Source organism: Urocitellus parryii, chromosome 5, assembly GCF_045843805.1.
Source record: "Urocitellus parryii isolate mUroPar1 chromosome 5, mUroPar1.hap1, whole genome shotgun sequence".
In the NCBI taxonomy this organism is placed as follows: Eukaryota; Metazoa; Chordata; class Mammalia; order Rodentia; family Sciuridae; genus Urocitellus; species Urocitellus parryii.
This window is the reverse complement of record NC_135535.1, coordinates 18,928,257-18,945,231: the sequence shown is the minus strand read 5'-3', so window position 1 is coordinate 18,945,231 and position 16,975 is coordinate 18,928,257. Positions and strand designations below refer to the sequence as shown.

General features: G+C 38.9%; 1 non-coding gene across 1 annotated transcript; it reads right to left on the bottom strand.

Annotated features, from left to right (window-relative positions):
• Positions 1-15,203: 15,203 nt before the first annotated feature.
• Positions 15,204-15,276, bottom strand: Trnav-cac (transfer RNA valine (anticodon CAC)). Its single transcript has one exon. It is a non-coding gene; the product is annotated as a tRNA-Val (tRNA).
• Between the last annotated feature and the right edge of the window lie 1,699 nt (positions 15,277-16,975).

Genomic DNA, 16,975 nt, shown 5'->3' with positions numbered 1-16,975 from the left:
TAGTTGATTTGGCCTTGCATCTCAGAAGAGACTTTGGACTTGAACTTTTAAGTAATGATGAAATAGTTAAAACCTTGGGACTCTCTGAGATGGATTGATTACATTTTGCATTTTGAGATGGACATGAAGATTTGAGGACCAGGGGTGGAATTCTCTAGAATGGGTAAGTGTCTCTGAAAGATCCGTGTTTTTAAAGGCCAGGCTACCAGCTTGCAGCACCACTGGGAGGTGGTGGAACCTTCAAGAAATGGGAGGTCTTTAGGTCATAATTCTTTTGACTGGTAGTGCCCTTGAAAAGGATAGTGGGACCCCGGCTTCTTCCTCTTCCTCTCTGTTGCTTCCTTGTAATGAGTTTGGCTCAGCCACGTGCTACAGCTATGACGTGCTAGCTCATGACAACAGCAGTGGGGCTATTTGCTCATGGGCTTAACCCCCCAAAATTATGAACCCAAATAAATCTTTTCTCTTTATAAGTTGATTAGAGTGTTTATCATGCCTGTTGTTATAGTAATGGAAAACTGATGAACATACCTGGAGACATATATAATTTAATTTAACAAATTTTCAACTCCACCATCTACAAAGCATTGTGGAAAGGAAGAAGGATGGGTAAAGGAACATGCCATGATGAACAAGGCATAGTTTCTGTCTTCAAGGAAGTTTATTATTTATTAAGGGAGCCTAGAGATTAACAAATACTCCAAGTGAGTTCACGAAAGTGTAGTACAGTAGAAGGGGGTGTTAAGTGAAGGGTCAATATGATTATCCCAGCATCAGGGTTGCAAATTGGAATAACTGTCTTCTTGTCAGGGCTATTCCTAAATTCTGCCAGAAGCAGATGGATATTAGTGCAAGTAACATAAACCTTGGATCTTAAAGACCTTTCTTTGACAAGTGTATAGAAAGGGTTTTAGTCAATCTTCTTAACCAATTTAGATCCTGGTATATTGTTCATATTAGAGATACAAAGGTCAGAATCCCTGAAAATGGTTAATTTTCTTGAAAATAGACACGTCTAAATTTTTTTGGCAAGACCTAGATGAAAGCTTTTGTGAAGTTATGCAATTGTGGCAATGTATTGTCAACTGTGGGGCTGGTAGTCAAGTCATCAGCAGAGTTAGTATAGTACTTAGCAGGCAGACAGGCATGCTGGCATAAACAAGTTTTCAAGCTGCAGACTAAACTAAGGACTGATAAAGGAATGAGACTTCACAGCATATTTATGGGAATTACATTTGTTATGTACATCATATCCAACTCTTGGATGAATGCCACTAGATTTTCTGTGTTGAATTTAATGTGAAGGTGACAGAATTAGATTTCTAAAGATAGGGCACTTATGTCATTCAAAGTGCTTGCTAAAATATTCTTGTTCCTTAATTCACTCATCCGAAGGAGAACTGTGTTGTCTGGTGGTGAAATAGTATTCTTTCCTGTTTTGTCTTTGTATTCTGAGGATAAGTAATCATAGGTGACATAAACTTGAAATAGTCATAAGTGAAGCAGATTTTCAGGTTTAAAGAGCAGAAGAAAGGAAGCCAGGGAAAGTAATTTGTTCATGTGTGTGTTCATAAATTTGATATTATATTTCATGCTTTCAACTAATTATTAAAGTCATTAGCAAGTGTGTTTAATGTAGGGGAAAGTCTATCTAAAGTATGACAAAAGTTTTGATCCCAGATTTATGCCACTAGGGTTTTTTTTGGGGGGGAGGGGGAGTACTGGATATTGAACTCAGGGACACACAATCACTGAGCCACATCCGCAGCCCAATTTTGTATTTTATTTAGAGACAGGATCTCACTGAGTTGCTTAGTGACTCACTGTGCCTGAGGCAGGCTTTGAACCTGCAATCCTCCTGTCTCAGCCTCTGGAGCCACTGGGATTATAGGTGTGCTCCAACGCACCCATTGCCACTAGGGTTTTGAATTGGGGCAATCCTGCAGGGTAACTTTCAAGATGTATAACCTGAATGAGGTCATCATAAAGTCTAAGCCACCGGAAGATATAATTCTTTTGGCTATAATCTTCCATCTACCTCAGCCTCAGAGTCAGTCTATAAGTTAATGCATTGTGTTTACAGATTCTTTTGTTCAAAAGAAATCTATTAAAGGAAAGGAGTAACACATTAATAATATTTGCTGATAATTAAGAGCTTCATTTGTGCCTGACATTTTGATAAGCACTATAATTAGCTATCTTATGTAATACTTGTAATATTATACACACACACACACACACACACACACACACATATATATGTATGTATGACAAGTAATTCTTATAATAGCCTATGATATACAATACTTATAAAGCTGGTACTCTTGTATTTAATCACTTTTAAATGCACATTTTTCCATATTTTAACATTCTGACATTGGGATAAGTTTTACTATCAACAGCATCTTACAAGCATGATTTAAAGCATTCTTTCTTTCATCGTGGTATGTAAATCATATGTAAAATCATACCACGGACCATAAGAAGGCATCATAAGTTAGATGAGTTAAGATTTTAGCCACCCTTCCCCTTTACCTAATCTGACCTAAGAGGAAAGTAAAACATGGAGAAGTTAAGTAAGCTGCTGGAGATCACAAAACTGGCAAGTGTCTGAGCCAGGATTCCACACAATTGTCTAACTCAGTCCAGGACCAGTGCTTATGGCCAACACACCATGCTGCCTGCTGGTAATGGACCAGCATTTCTTAAGACTTCAGCAAAATGTGTGTTTCTGAATATCCATTGTCAGAGAGGAGCACACTTAGGAAAGTGGAGTGGGGAAGGTCCATAGTGAACTTCTGAGTGAAGGATCCTTGGATGTCAGGGTCATCGTGAACAAAATCAACCTTGAAGGGAAAGAAAAGTTACAGGCACATAGAGAAGCCCTGAGAGTAAAAACCCCCTCATCACCCTTTTCTCCATGTCCAGATCTGTATGTGCAAACACTTCTATATGGGATAGAGAAAAAAAAATCCTTATGTATATCTCGGAGTTATGTAACTATGTCTATACATATAGCTCTATTTAATTCTATACATATGGAGAGAAAGCAAGAGAGAATTGTACTTTGTTGAAGGGATCGTTTCATTATTAATAAACATTTTTTATCCTGCAATTTGAATTAAAATTTTTATGTGTTGTGCTTCTTTTCATTTGCTTCCCCCTGCCCCCACAGTGCCTAGCAGAGTTTAATGTAAATACTAGGAAGGTCAAGCATTCGTTGAGTAAATGAATAATAACCTTCTCTCTTTACCTCAAATACCACACAGAATCTTGGAAGCATTTTTGAGTTTAGAAGAAGGATGCTTTAAGTGGGGGTAAGGAACCTCTAAAGGGTTGTATCCACTGCAGAAATAACAAAGAGTACTACAATTTCTATTCCTGATTGTCAAGAAATGAGGTAGGCAAATTAAAGGCAGTCAGGACCCAGCACTGCGGCTCTGCCTCCAACCGTAGAAATGAGCCAAGGAAAAGACAAGCCAGTGAAAATACTCTTGTCATTCTCTCTGTCAGCCCCAGTGACCATACGCACAACACTACGCAGACCAGCACGTACATGCACGTATATAAATTTGATATTTTCTTTTGCTTTTGTGTCTAGTCAGCTCAAATGGGTCGACTCGTGTTTTGGTTTCTATAACCAAACCAGACTCTTTGGCTCACTCTACCTGCAAACTTTCTGGCCTGCTTGGGTATAGTGAAGTGGTTTGAGTTTCTGAGAACAAATAATTAGGCTCTAGGAAAAGGCCAGGGTTATACAAAACCCATTCGTTTCTGCTTCTGTGGGTTCTGTGTCTATGTAAAAATGAAAACAAAGTTAGATAAGGACAATGTTCAGCTGTGTGAACTTCACGATGTGTTCACCATTACTAGAACATTTATTTTTGTTCTGAATTTGATAAACGGAGGGATTAATATTCCTAAGTTGTATCTTCTTTCAACCAATACATATATTTTGAGCTCAGAATTAGTGTTGGCGTAGACCAGAAAGCCACCTTTGTCTTTGCTTCTTGTCCTCACTCTTTGGCCTCTAAGGCAATGAAGTTTCAGACTAGACCAAGGAGTATCAACAGCTCAAAGAGCCTGTGAACCTGGTATTTATTTAAGAAGCTCACTCAATCTTTTAAAATATTTTTTAGACCATAAAAACTTGAAGACCAGTTTTTTGGGGGAGATCACTCAGTTATAATAGAAACTAACTGAGGCACTGGCCCCACCAAGTGATTTTTGGTGACAAGAGGCAATAGTCAGGCCACATACAGACCTCTCTTTGTAGTTTATGGGCACAGTCACATTTAATCCAATTTTCAAGTGGTGTTAAAATGTAGCAAAACAGAAGGCTTTTAGGCATTTTTTTTCTTTATTACAGACATAGAGTTCAGAAATTCTCTATTAACACATTTAGGACCTTTTCCAAATTACCACTCACTTTACTATAATTGTCTACTAACATGATTATTTACTATATTTACTAATATTTAAATAACTTTCAGTGAGCTGCTCCCATTTACCCATAGACAACCACTAGTGTTGAATTCATAGAAGTTATAAACATTTACTTCTATAAGAAAAGCACAGCCTTTTCTGCTGGGTTTGGAGTGAGTGGCCAGGGAAGAGGACAGGAAGCACCTTTCTCACACTCGAGCTCAGAACTCGCATCCAGAGGAAATGACAGTCTACCTTCCCCAGTGGTAGAACTTTTATTTTCTAAGGAGAAACGGGGAGAGAGTGGTGGGCCCCTCAGTGACCCTATTTTCTGTTTCCCATCTCCTTTATCAGATGATGTTTTAGGGTTCAGGGATTACCAATGTCACCTGAGTTTCCAACAGGATAAAAGGCTATTTTGACCAGTCGGGTGGAGGAAGAGGTGATAACTGGAGTTATCACCTGACTCATGTTACAAGTCAAGGAGATGAGATCAAAGGAGAATAAAAGTAATCCATGTGCAGGCTGGGGATGTGGCTCAAGCGGTAGCGCGCTCGCCTGGCATGCGTGCGGCCCAGGTTCGACCCTCAGCACCACATACCAACAAAGATGTTGTGTCCGCCGAGAACTAAAAACTAAATATTAAAAAACTTTTCTCTCTCTCTTAAAAAAAAAAAGTAATCCATGTGAAGGATTATGGGAATAATAACTGGTTAGACATTATCCTACTCCTATCCCTGAATAATTTTTATATGGTAATAATAATAATTCCTTAGTTTAAATATAAAGACAAACCCATGGTGGGAATCGGGTTTGAGACCAATCCTTGGGCCTTAGGTAGAAAACTGTGTTTCTTTTCACCCTTCAGTTTTTCAGGCTACAAGCAAAAGATCCATTCTCTGCTTAGAGATTCTGGCTTATTCTATTAATTTGAAGCTTTCCTTTTCCTTTGTTTGTTTGGTTTTGTTTTTCCTTTTGGTTTCTCAGATCTCCAACTTCTGTCTAATCTACTCATTCTGAAATTTGGTATGGAAAGCACAGAGAAGGAAGATGAGGGGGAAAAAAATCACCTTTTACAGGTTTGGAAGTAGACACTGAACCTATTCCTTCATGTTTTCAAGTGCAGTGTTACAATTTCAGTGGTGATTTAGTAACTTGAATTTCCAAATGCTCTTACTCTGCTTTTTTTTTTTCCTTTGGAATGCCAGAGAGTTTTACTTGGGTCCTTCAACAGTTGACTTAGTCTGATCCCCAGTGATGAAGTATAGTAAATCCATCTGGGTTTTGTACTTTTCTTTGGAATGCTCAAAACTTACAGGTCAGCAAAGATCAGAAGGGTCGTTCCACTGGAACTGCATCAACCAAGTTTATTGAACACGTGGTTCGCCAGGTCTTCCATCAGAAACAGACAAATGATGGATTTGGGGTTCTTGCTGATTATTTACTATAAGATGAGTTCTGCTTTTCCTCACAGCATGCCAGAAAATCAGATCGTATATCGCACAGGAAGCTGAGGGACGGGCTCTCAGGCAGTCCCCTTCCACCCTTCCTTGTTCTGTCACCGGGCATGGAGGAGTGGTCCTCAGAGGACAAAGAGGAGGTAGATGCAATGGAGTAAGTGGCTCTACCATGGGATTTCCATCCAAGGGTGAGAGAGAAAGAGGGAAAATAAAATCACACTGCGGTTCACTCACCCTTCTCTCCTTTTCCTCCACGCTCAGACTCTGACTACCAGTCATGTTTTGATATCTGGCCTTCTAGACTTTATTTTTCTATATCTAACTGGAGGTTTTTTTTTTTTATGGTTTAATGTTTCATTTAAAAAAATCCCCTCTGCCTTTGTACTTTTCCTCACTGAAATTACACTTGGATTGTTTTCTTTCCAACTGTCTCTCTTCCACCTCTGCCCTGGTCCCGTTCCCCCGAGGTAGCCTCAGGTAAATGTTGTGATGACTAGCTTTCCAGATTTTCTCAATCATTTTATACACTAACTGGAATCATAGACTGCTATAGCTGGAAGGGGCTTGGAGATCATCTTTCCTTCTCTGTCCACCTTCACTCACTGTTCCCCTGCTGCAGGATTCCAGAAGATACATAGACCAGCTCAAGGCCTTCCCTTGAAATCTCACCTTGGCCAAGAATTGACAAGCCTGGGAGTAGAACTCATAACGTTGTTGCACTACCAGTTAAGGCTAAGGGACCTTTCCAATCTCATCTCACCATTTTATCTTCTTATTCTGTTGGCTGTCCTAAGGAAGTCACACTAGAAGATGAATCAGAATGGTTTATGGTGATCTAGTTTACAAGGTGACTGTTCATTTTATGATGGAAAAGAAGGAAACTTCTAACCAAATAGAATTGCCCATGGTTCATCCACTCTGTTCCTCCCTTGGCCTCTGTGGCTGGCCCCCCAGGCACAGTGCTCTGCTCTTCTGGATCAACTTTCTTGCACTGAGGCGTCCTGAGGTTCACCCACCGTACAGTCACTTTGGCCTCTCTTTTTTTGGCCAGTGCTGCAAACATAATCACAACTCAAAATCGCTTTTGTTTCAAGTGCTTCTAGAAGGACGAGTTTATATCAGCCAGGCTGTTCAAATTGCTGATTATCTGGGCATCTTCTGAATTTTTTTTTCATCTTCTGAATATCATGTTTATCATTTATGCCTTTGATTAAAATTTTACAGCTTGGTCAGTAAAGTCTGACCTACGGTAAACTTTCAGTCTGAACTTTTTCTTTGTATTTTAAACAGACCCCTCCCTAAGGATTCCACTCTAATTCCAACTTGGCATCCCCAATACCCACTTTTTCTAAATATTAAATGCACTGAAATCACCCTAATAAGAACCTTTGGACCTCATTTTACCTCCATCCACGGAACACTCAGAACTTCTCACTCACGTGGCCCACTTAGAAGTCCTGGGGTCACTTTTCTCCACAATGACCAGATCTTTGGTCTTTATTCCAGGTCTATTAAACTTTTGGGCTATAGCAGACGTGCTTAATTTAATTCTTGTCTGATCTCTGACACAGATAGAAGTGATAGTGAGTTTTGGATATGAATTTCTGCTTTGTTCTGTTTTTTTTTTTTTTTTCCCTCTTTCCCCTCAAGGATCCAAATTGACCAAACTTGAACTTTAAAGGAGGAACATGTCAGGCAGGGGTGGATGCCAGAGAGGCCCACTCTGCAAATATATTTTGCAATGGACAGAGTACAAGGGAGCTCTTCTGAGCCTGGGGTGGTGGTTGCTGTGCAGAGACTTCTTTCTTTTGTAGATGGCTCGGCCTGTTGTTTCTCTTTGTGTGTGCTTTGTGTGTGTTGTGGGGTATGTTAAACAAGTGCTGCTCTGTTTCATGCAATTACAGAACAATGCTTTTATGTTTACCTTTCATATCCACTTTAAAAGGATGGGATCTGTTTTACAATTGGGACTGCTGCTATGACAAATTCTGTTCAGTTTAGGCACATGCCTCTGAAACCTTAATCACAAGCAGATGCTGCTCTGAATCAAGAATTCCCCTCTCTGGCTACTCAGCCTGAGCAATGAGCTGCCTAACTTGGATCCTACAGGCTTCTTGAAAAACTCCACAGGCTGCCTTCCTAGCACACTGGTAACATGCAGAAGATTGATATTTTCCAGACCCAAGTAGGACTTTGAAATAATACCTAGCAGTCGTAGAGAGCTATTTATTTTACCCTCCTCCCACAAATGTTTTCACATACATGACCTCATTTTATCCTTCAAATGGTCCTTGGAGTTAAGTAGGAAAAGTAGTATTTCCACTCCCCCCCCCCCCCCCGCCCAGGATCCTGAGGTCCAGAGATGTTAAGTAACTTGCTCAAGGTCACACAATTAGCCTTGACTCATAGTCTGGTGTTCTTTTCGCCAAAATGACACCAGTATGTACTTTGTCCTGGGTCAAAGTTGTCCAAAGTCTTTTCAGGAGTTGCATGAATCCAAGCTGCCATTCTTAGAGTTTGGATTTAAAGTTTAACGTCTTTTATGCTTTGCCTTTCCGGAGGCCCCAAGTTAGATACCTAAGACAGTGGTTTTATGGAACTAAAAATTATTTGGGGAGATTGTTTAGTAGATCCTGTTTTAGTAGATCAAAGACATTTGCCCCCAAATTCTACATTAAAAATACCCCAAACCACCCATGCGATTCTAAATCAGGAATCTGTTCTGAGAGTTCAAGTGAGTAAGGTGTTTATGATGTCTAAGCTTGTTTTTTTAATTGAAAAACAAATGAAGACAAGACTAGAATGTAGATGATGTAGATGCCCACCCTAAATCTCTTTACTATCAACTACTAGAGACTAGAATCAATTACTAAATTCTTTTCAGTATTTAACATGGATTTTAATCCACTATAAACTTAGCTCACATCAAAATTCTTACTGTGGAAGAAATAGTATTTTTCTGGAAAAATACCTGGAGGTCAAAAGTGAAACTTCGAGGTCTGGATTTTCTGGAAAGGAAGGGAGGAAGGATAGAAGGGAGTTTATGTGAAGACATGGAGTTGGGAGCTGTATAGGTTGAGGGTCAATAGTGGAAGATGATAGGAAAAGACTTTGAAGAAAGAGGGATAATTGCAATAGGGTTTTATGATATTTGCTCTGTGATTCCCCATATATTCAGAAAAAATCTGCATTTTGTGGGACTAGAGGCTTTTCTATTAAAATTAATGAAGAGTTGAATTTTATTTCTGGATTAGCAATGTAGAACTGAACAGAAGAGATCATTAGAAAGAAATCCTGGGGGAGAACTTTGGATTTCTGCAAATCTGCATTGAAAACTTAAATTCATTTCACATAGTTATCTATGCACAGGATAAATGTGATGCACCTAGGTTAATATGTACAGTAAACATGAAAGTAGAGGAAATATTATTTTCTAAAAGCTCCCACAGTTTCCGAAGAACTGGGATAGAATTTGAGATCTCGTCATAAAGGTGCTCATCCAGAAAGTGAACACGTACAAAGATGTTTGCTGAATTGGTGAGGGTTAAAGAGTCCTGAGATACAGTTCCAGCCTTGACCCATTGTAGAATGATTTTAACTAGGGCTGAGGCCTTTGTTCCTTTTCCTATGCAATACATAATACTAGTTCACATGTACTGTGGATGCTTTTCATCTAGCAGCCAGAGCCAGAAAATTGAGAATTTTCTACATCTGGAAATATTTATCTCAGGATCTTGGGAGAGTTCTTGGTCTGAAGGAGGAGAGGTTGGGGAGGGGAAAGGCAGGGGACAATGGGACCAACATATTAATCTCCAGTTCCACAAAGAACAGACATTGTAAATGAATGGAAGGAGCAGACATATTCTCTTTGCTGAACAATGTGAATCCAGAAATGCTGCCTTCAAGACGAGGTCCTGTCCTTATCTGTCGTACCGATACTAGAAAGTCCCAATATTCTTCATAAGTTATGGGCTGACATAAAGATTTGATTAGAATGCTTTTGTTGGATGGTTCCAATCTGCTCAGTAAATAAAGGGGATTAGCATCACGTGCTGAAAAACAAGGGTTGGGAATACAGAAATTTGTGGGTTTCAAGAGAGATCTGGACTAGTGTGGGAGAAATAAACTGGTGAGGCAATGATAACTTAATGGCAGAACTGCCCGTGAGCGTCTGGGGCCAAAGATCTCCTGTGAGGTCTTACATAAACTTCTAAAATAAAGGTCTCTTCTACCTTACCGTCGGTGGAGTCAGGTTTCTTTGCAATCTTGCTCAAGTGCTTCCTGCCTCCCTCGGCCTAATGGGACCAGGAAAGGCAAGCAGAGAAAGGAGCAATATTTTTCTGGCTTCTGGCTTTCCATTTTATTTGTTTGTTTATGTAGCACCAGGAATTAAAGCTGGGGTGCTTAGCCACTGAGCCACATCTCCAGCCCTTCCTATTTTTTATTTTGAGACAGGGTCTCACTAAGTTGCTTAGGGCCTCTTTAAGTTGCTGAGGCTGGCTTTGAACTTTAAGATCCTTCTGCTTCAGCCTCCCAAGCTGCTGGAATTACTGGTGTGTGCCACTGCTCCTGGCCCTTTTAATTTATTCTTGCAATTAGCAAATATTTGTTAACCAATTAATTAGTCTAAGTGCTTTGAATTAGGTGCTGGGTGTGCAGCTATAAAAAGAGACCATTCCTCTTACGGAGTTCATTTTGTAAACATTTTAACTTCTTTGATAAAATTACTTCCTTTGAAGTTTATACCATAAAATGCCACCCTACTCTTTCTGGTTGTTGTACTTTACCAAATTATCCATGTGTTGAAGGTTCTGTTGCCTGTTCTTGGAGTCTGGATTATGGGTGTGAGTTATGGAGCTTTTTTGGAGCTATTGCTCTACTGTTAAGATGATGTAGATGCCCACCCTAAATATCTTTACTATAAACTATTTCATAAACTTAAAATATTTATTAAGTAAATCACAATATTCCTCTGGGTCACCTTAACTTATTCAGCACATGTAACTGAATGTGCTGGCCATACCCTTGATTTGATCCTTGCCTCAAGGCTGAGTTTTAATCAGCATTGTTGTTCAGTTGTGTGTATATTTTACCAATGGAATTGAAAAGCAGTTGCTTTCTCCTTCCCTGAAAATTCCCCCAATCCCTGTATTTATTCATTTTCATTCCTATTTGCACATTAGTCGAATCTTTTCTGAGAGCATCTCTTTCTTCTTCTTTATCTCTCTACATTTCTTTGTTTTTGTTTTTGTTTTTTTTCCAGTTCTGGGCATCAAACACAGGGCCCTGCCTTGTTACACAAGGGCTCTGTCACTGAGCTACACCCACACGCTTTTAAAATTTTTATTTGGAGACAGGGTCTAGCTAATTTAATCCAGGCCAGCCTTGAACTTGTGGCCCTCCTGACTCAGCCTTCCAGGTAGCTGGGATAACAGACTTATGACGTCATATCCAGTAAGTGCATCTCTTTCTTATAATAGCTTGCGATATTAGTTTTCTAGGGCGAATACAACAAAATGCCACAAACTGGGGGGCTTAATCAACACAAATTTATTTTGCAGTTCTGGAGTCTAAGATCAAGATGTGGGTGGGATAGTTCCTGGTGAGGCTATGAGAAAGAGTCTATCCCATGTCTCTTTTCTTAGTTCCTGGTGGTTTGCTGACCATCATTGGCATATCTTTGCTTATAGATACATCACCTGATCTTGACTTTCACTCTCACCTGGCAGGTGTCTGATGGTATGTCTCCTTGTTCAAATGTTCTCTTGTTATAATGATACCCTTATGTAGGATCTCATTTAAATTGATCATACGTATCTCCAGTTCTGGTGTTTTGGGGGTGGCTACTGCTGCATATGAGGTGTCCCTCCAAAGCTCCTGTGTTAATACAGGAATATTCAGAGGTGAAATGACTAGCTTATTAGAACTGTAACCTAATCAGTCCATCCTAATTGAATGAACCAGTTGGGTGGCCATTGTAGGAAGGTGGGCGTGTCTGAAGGGGGTGGGTCACTGGAGGTGTGTCCTGGAAGGGTGATCTTTCCCAGTGGCCACTTCCCCTCCCTTGTTGTACTTTCCAGCCACCATGAGGTGAGCCCAACTCCTCCACCATGCCCTTTGTCATGATGTCCTGCTGAGCAATGGATCAGCACATCATGGACTAAAACTCTGAAACTGTGAGACAAAATAAACTTTTCTTGTTGAGTATTTTGGTCCCAGTGACAAAAAGCTGACTAATGCAGAAGTCAACTTATCTTTTTTGAGGAAGTAGGGGACCCATCTTAACCACACCAGTAGCCAAATATAGCCAGCGACTAAGACATGTTACATTCTCTTTTCTAAACTTTTTTCCGGAGGGCTCAAAGCTGATTTAATAAATGATCTGCTTTCCCAGTTATCGCAAACGACAGTTTTACCAAATGTTACCAAGGAGCTTTAGCTTATAAATTTTATCATCACCCAAATATGGCTCTTAAGCCACTGCTACATATTCTTTCAGAGTCCAATTTGTGGTTCTGGAGACAGTCACAAATTAGCACGATATTCCTAATGGTTGCCCATGAAAACTGAAAAACATTCAAAATTTTAGACCACTCATATTGCTCTTAAATTTGTAAGTAGGTCTTTTTGAACTGGTGCCATTACCTGGAAATACCAGAGGAGGGCCTGCTCTCTGGGTCTCCAACTGTTGATGGTTTTTTGACGCGGTCGGTTCTTCTAGTCTCTTTTCAATTCATTTTGTCCCAACATAGTAGTTTGTTTTTGTCTCTTTTTTTTTTCCCCTTGTACTTATCCTGGGTCCATGATCTATTACTTGAGTTTGTCGCTCCCTATTATTCTTCATCTTCTCACTTCCTATATCTTTGCTTTTCTGGTCTTGAAAAATGGCAGCATCAAATGATATCTATCATTCCAGGTTTCCTCTGACATGCACAAACAGGAAATATTAATGGAGGGGCAGTAGGACCCCTACAGCTTGACAGTGTTAAATCCAGCTGTGTTCTCAGCAATGCTGGGGAATCCGACAAGCGTTATATCTTCATACGGTTGTGTCAGTTTCCCTGCCTACACACAATGTAGAGGTTGTTTTCATAAACCTCAAGATAGTGGTTTTCTTTGTCTACTTGTGAAATGTCAGTTAAAAATCACCTTCATTGTAGTGAAAATTTGTATTTCTTTGATCATGACTGAGGTGTAAGGTGTTTTCACTAATTCTGAAAATCTGCATGTTAACCTAGGACATTTCAGCAATTTATATTGAATGCGATATTTAAATGGTTGCATTTAAATCTAGTATCTTCCTTTTTAATTTTTTTTTTTGTATTCTGTTTGTCCCGTCTATTCTCTTTATTGAACTTTCTCTTTTCCTGCCTTTTTTTGGATTGAGAATTTTTCCAATTCTATTGTATCTCCATTATTATCTTATTAATTAAACATCTGATTTACGTTCTTAGTGGTTACTCCAGTGTTTGCAACATGCATATTTAACCTATAACAGTTTCCTTTCAAATAATATTATGTCACTTCACATATAATGTAAGAAACAGTGTTATTGTTTGACAAGTATTCCCTGTTTTTTGGTATCATTATCACATATTTTAGTTTTACATGTATTATACATTTCACAATGTATTATTATTATTATATTACAAATGGAAAATTATCTTTTAGACGAGATCGGGCGTGTTCAGGGTGGTATGGCCGTAGACGGAAAATTATCTTTTAAGGAAGAATTAAAAAAAGAAAAGAGTTATATATTTATCTTTACCATTTATGCTTCTCTTGATTCTCTTATGTAGATCCAAGTTTTCATGTGGGTATTATTTTTTTTTTCTGTTGAAAAACAACAACATTCATTTAATACAGATCTCCTAAGACAAATCCTCTCAACATGTGTTTACCTTTAAGTATGTTCACTTCACCTTTATTTTATTTTTTGTGATACTGGGTATTGAACCCAAGGACACTCTACCACTGAACTATATCCCCAACCCTTTTTATTTTTTGAGACAGAGTCCCTTGGCATTGCCCAGATTTGTGTTGACCATGAAATTCTTCTGCCTCAGCCTCCCAAGTTGCTGGTGTCCAGCTTACATTTGTTTTGAAGATTATTTTTAATGGAGATTGACAGCTTTTTTTTTTCTTTTAGCAGTTTAATGATGTTTGATTGTCTTCTTGCTTGCATAATTTACGATTAGAAGTCTTCAGTTACTCTGATTTTGTTCCTCTGTTCATTGTGTATCATTTTCCTTCCTCTGAACAGGTTTGAGATATTTACTTTAATCACCAGTTTTCAATCATTTATCTATAATATGCTCAATTTGCTCTTATACTTGAAGCTGCCTCTTGTTCTCATGTATTTTATTTTCTCACTAGATGTGTGATTTTCTGTAAATACTTGAACATAGTAACAGTAGCTATGTACAGTGCCCTCATGAGCTAGCTCCATCATCTCTGTAATTCCCGAATCTGTATTTTTAGCCCATTTTTCTTTTGTTAATGGGTCACATTTTCCTGCATCTTGGCATGCCCAGTAATTCAGTGTTAGTTGTGGATCATTGAGTGTTTTACATTTTAGAGTATCTTTATTTTTCTCCTTTCTTTAATAATTATTGAGCTTTGTTTCATCAGGTGGTTTATTTACTTGCAGATCCATCTGATAGCTTTAAAAAGCCTTTTTAAAAATAGGTGCAGTACAACTAGAATAATAACTCTGAATCACTAGTATTTCTGTTGTTTCTTTTCCACTTGGTTTCAGTTGTTTCTATTTCCTGTTAAACTCTATAATCATTTTAGTTGGATTTTTAAAAAAAAATGTTTTTATACTGTTGGGGATCCAACCCAAGGTCTCATGCATGCTAGACAAGTGTTCCACCACTCAGCTATACTAGCCCTATAATTTTTAATTGTATGATAAACATTGCATAGAAGAAATTGTACAGGTAATTGGAGGGTATGAGCACTGCTCCTTCCCTCAGAGAGAATTTGTAGTTGCTTCTGACAGGCAGTTCACATAAACCTCGTCTTGCACTGAGCTAGTTCAAAGATGCATTTCAGTGTATGAAAAAGCAGATCTCCTAATTCGGTCTCTCTGTTAAGGTGTGATCTTTCAGGGGATATAACTAAATGCTTGACATATTTACCAGAGCTCCTTCTTGTTGAGCCCCAAGCTTCAATTTTGTTCTCTCTAGTTATCAGTAAACTAACTGTACCTATTTCCTGTCGTTATCACAAAATATTCAAGGCTGGTTAATTTAAAAAAAAATTTTTTTAAGTTGTAGATGGACACAGTATCTTTGTTTTTATTTATTTATTTTTATGTGGTGCTGAGAATTGAACCCAGGGCCTCATGCATGTGAGGCAAGTGCTCTACCACTGAGCTACAACCCCAGCCACAAGGCTGGTTAATTTTTAAAGAAATTATGTAGCTCACAATTTGGGGGGGCGCAGAAAGTGTTAAAAAACATGGTGCCAGCTCTGATGAGGTCCTCCCTGACTTCATAAAATCGTGGCAGATAGTGTCAAGGTGGGAACTAGTAGGAGAGGGAGAGATCCCTTGGACTAACAGATTGCCAGAAAATTTGGAGGGACCAGACTCACTCTTATAACCTTTCATTACTATGAGAATTAACTCAGGATCCTGGGAGATCCATCTTAATCCCCTAAAGATCTGAATACCTGCCACTGGGCTACTTCTTAAAGGCCCAAGGACCAAGCTTCCAACATGTGAAGGTTTGTTGGGGCACAATCAAGCCACATCAAAACGGCAGCACTTCCTAAAGTTTTGCTTTATATTTTAGTAACTTTTGTATAGGTTGAATTTTGTCTCCTCTCAAATTCAGATGTTGTAGTTCTAAATACAATTCCTCAGTATCTCAGACAGTGTATTTGCTGAAAGGGCCTTTCAAAGAGTAATTAAATTAACCTGGGATCATCAGGATGCACTCTACTCCAATATAACTGGTGTCTTTAAAAAGAGAGCAGATTAGGACATAGACACATACAGAGGACTAGGTAAAATCACAGGGGACAAGAGCCCTGGGCAAACCAAGGAGAAAGGCCTTAGAAGAAACCAACTCTGTTAATACGTTGCTTTTAGAATTTCAACCTCCAAAACTGTGTGATTTCTACTTATCAGCCAGTTTGTGGTACTTGGTTATTACAGACCTAGCGAACCATTACAGGATTCCTGTTGTAACTTTGTGCTTGGCTTCTTTTGTTCTTAGTTCCATGTTATTTATGAACTAGCAAATGCCTGGTGGTTATTTGCATTGTTGAATCAATCTTTTTTTTTCTATCCTTTAATCTTTTTTTATTGGTTGTTCAAAACATTACAAAGCTCTTGACATATCATATTTCATACATTAGATTCAAGTGGGTTATGAACTCCCATTTTTACCCCAAATACAGATTGCAGAATCACATCGGTTACACATCCACATTTTTACATAATGCCATATTAGTGACTGTTGTATTCTGATACCTTTCCTATCCTCTACTCTCCCCCCTCCCCTCCCATCTTCTCTCTCTACCCCATCTACTGTAATTCATTTCTCTCCTTGTTTTTTTCCCATTCCCCTCACAACCTCTTATATGTAATTTTGTATAACAATGAGGGTCTCCTTCCATTTCCATGCAATTTCCCTTTTTTCTCCCTTTCCCTCCCACCTCATGTCTCTGTTTAATGTTAATCTTTTCCTGCTGCTCTTCCTCCCTGCTCTGTTCTTAGTTGCTCTCATTATATCAAAGAAGACATTTGGCATTTGTTTTTTAGGGATTGGCTAGCTTCACTTAGCATAATCTGCTCTAGTGCCATCCATTTCCCTGAAAATTCCATGATTTTGTCATTTTTTAGTGCTGCGTAATACTCCATTGTGTATAAATGCCACATTTTTTTTTTTATCCATTCATCTATTGAAGGGCATCTGGGTTGGTTCCACAGTCTAGCTATTGTGAATTGTGCTGCTATGAACATCGATGTAGCAGTATCCCTGTAGTACACTTTTTTAAGGTCTTCAGGGAATAGTCCGAGAAGGGCAATAGCTGGGTCACATGGTGGTTCCATTCGCAGCTTTCCCAGGAATCTCCAT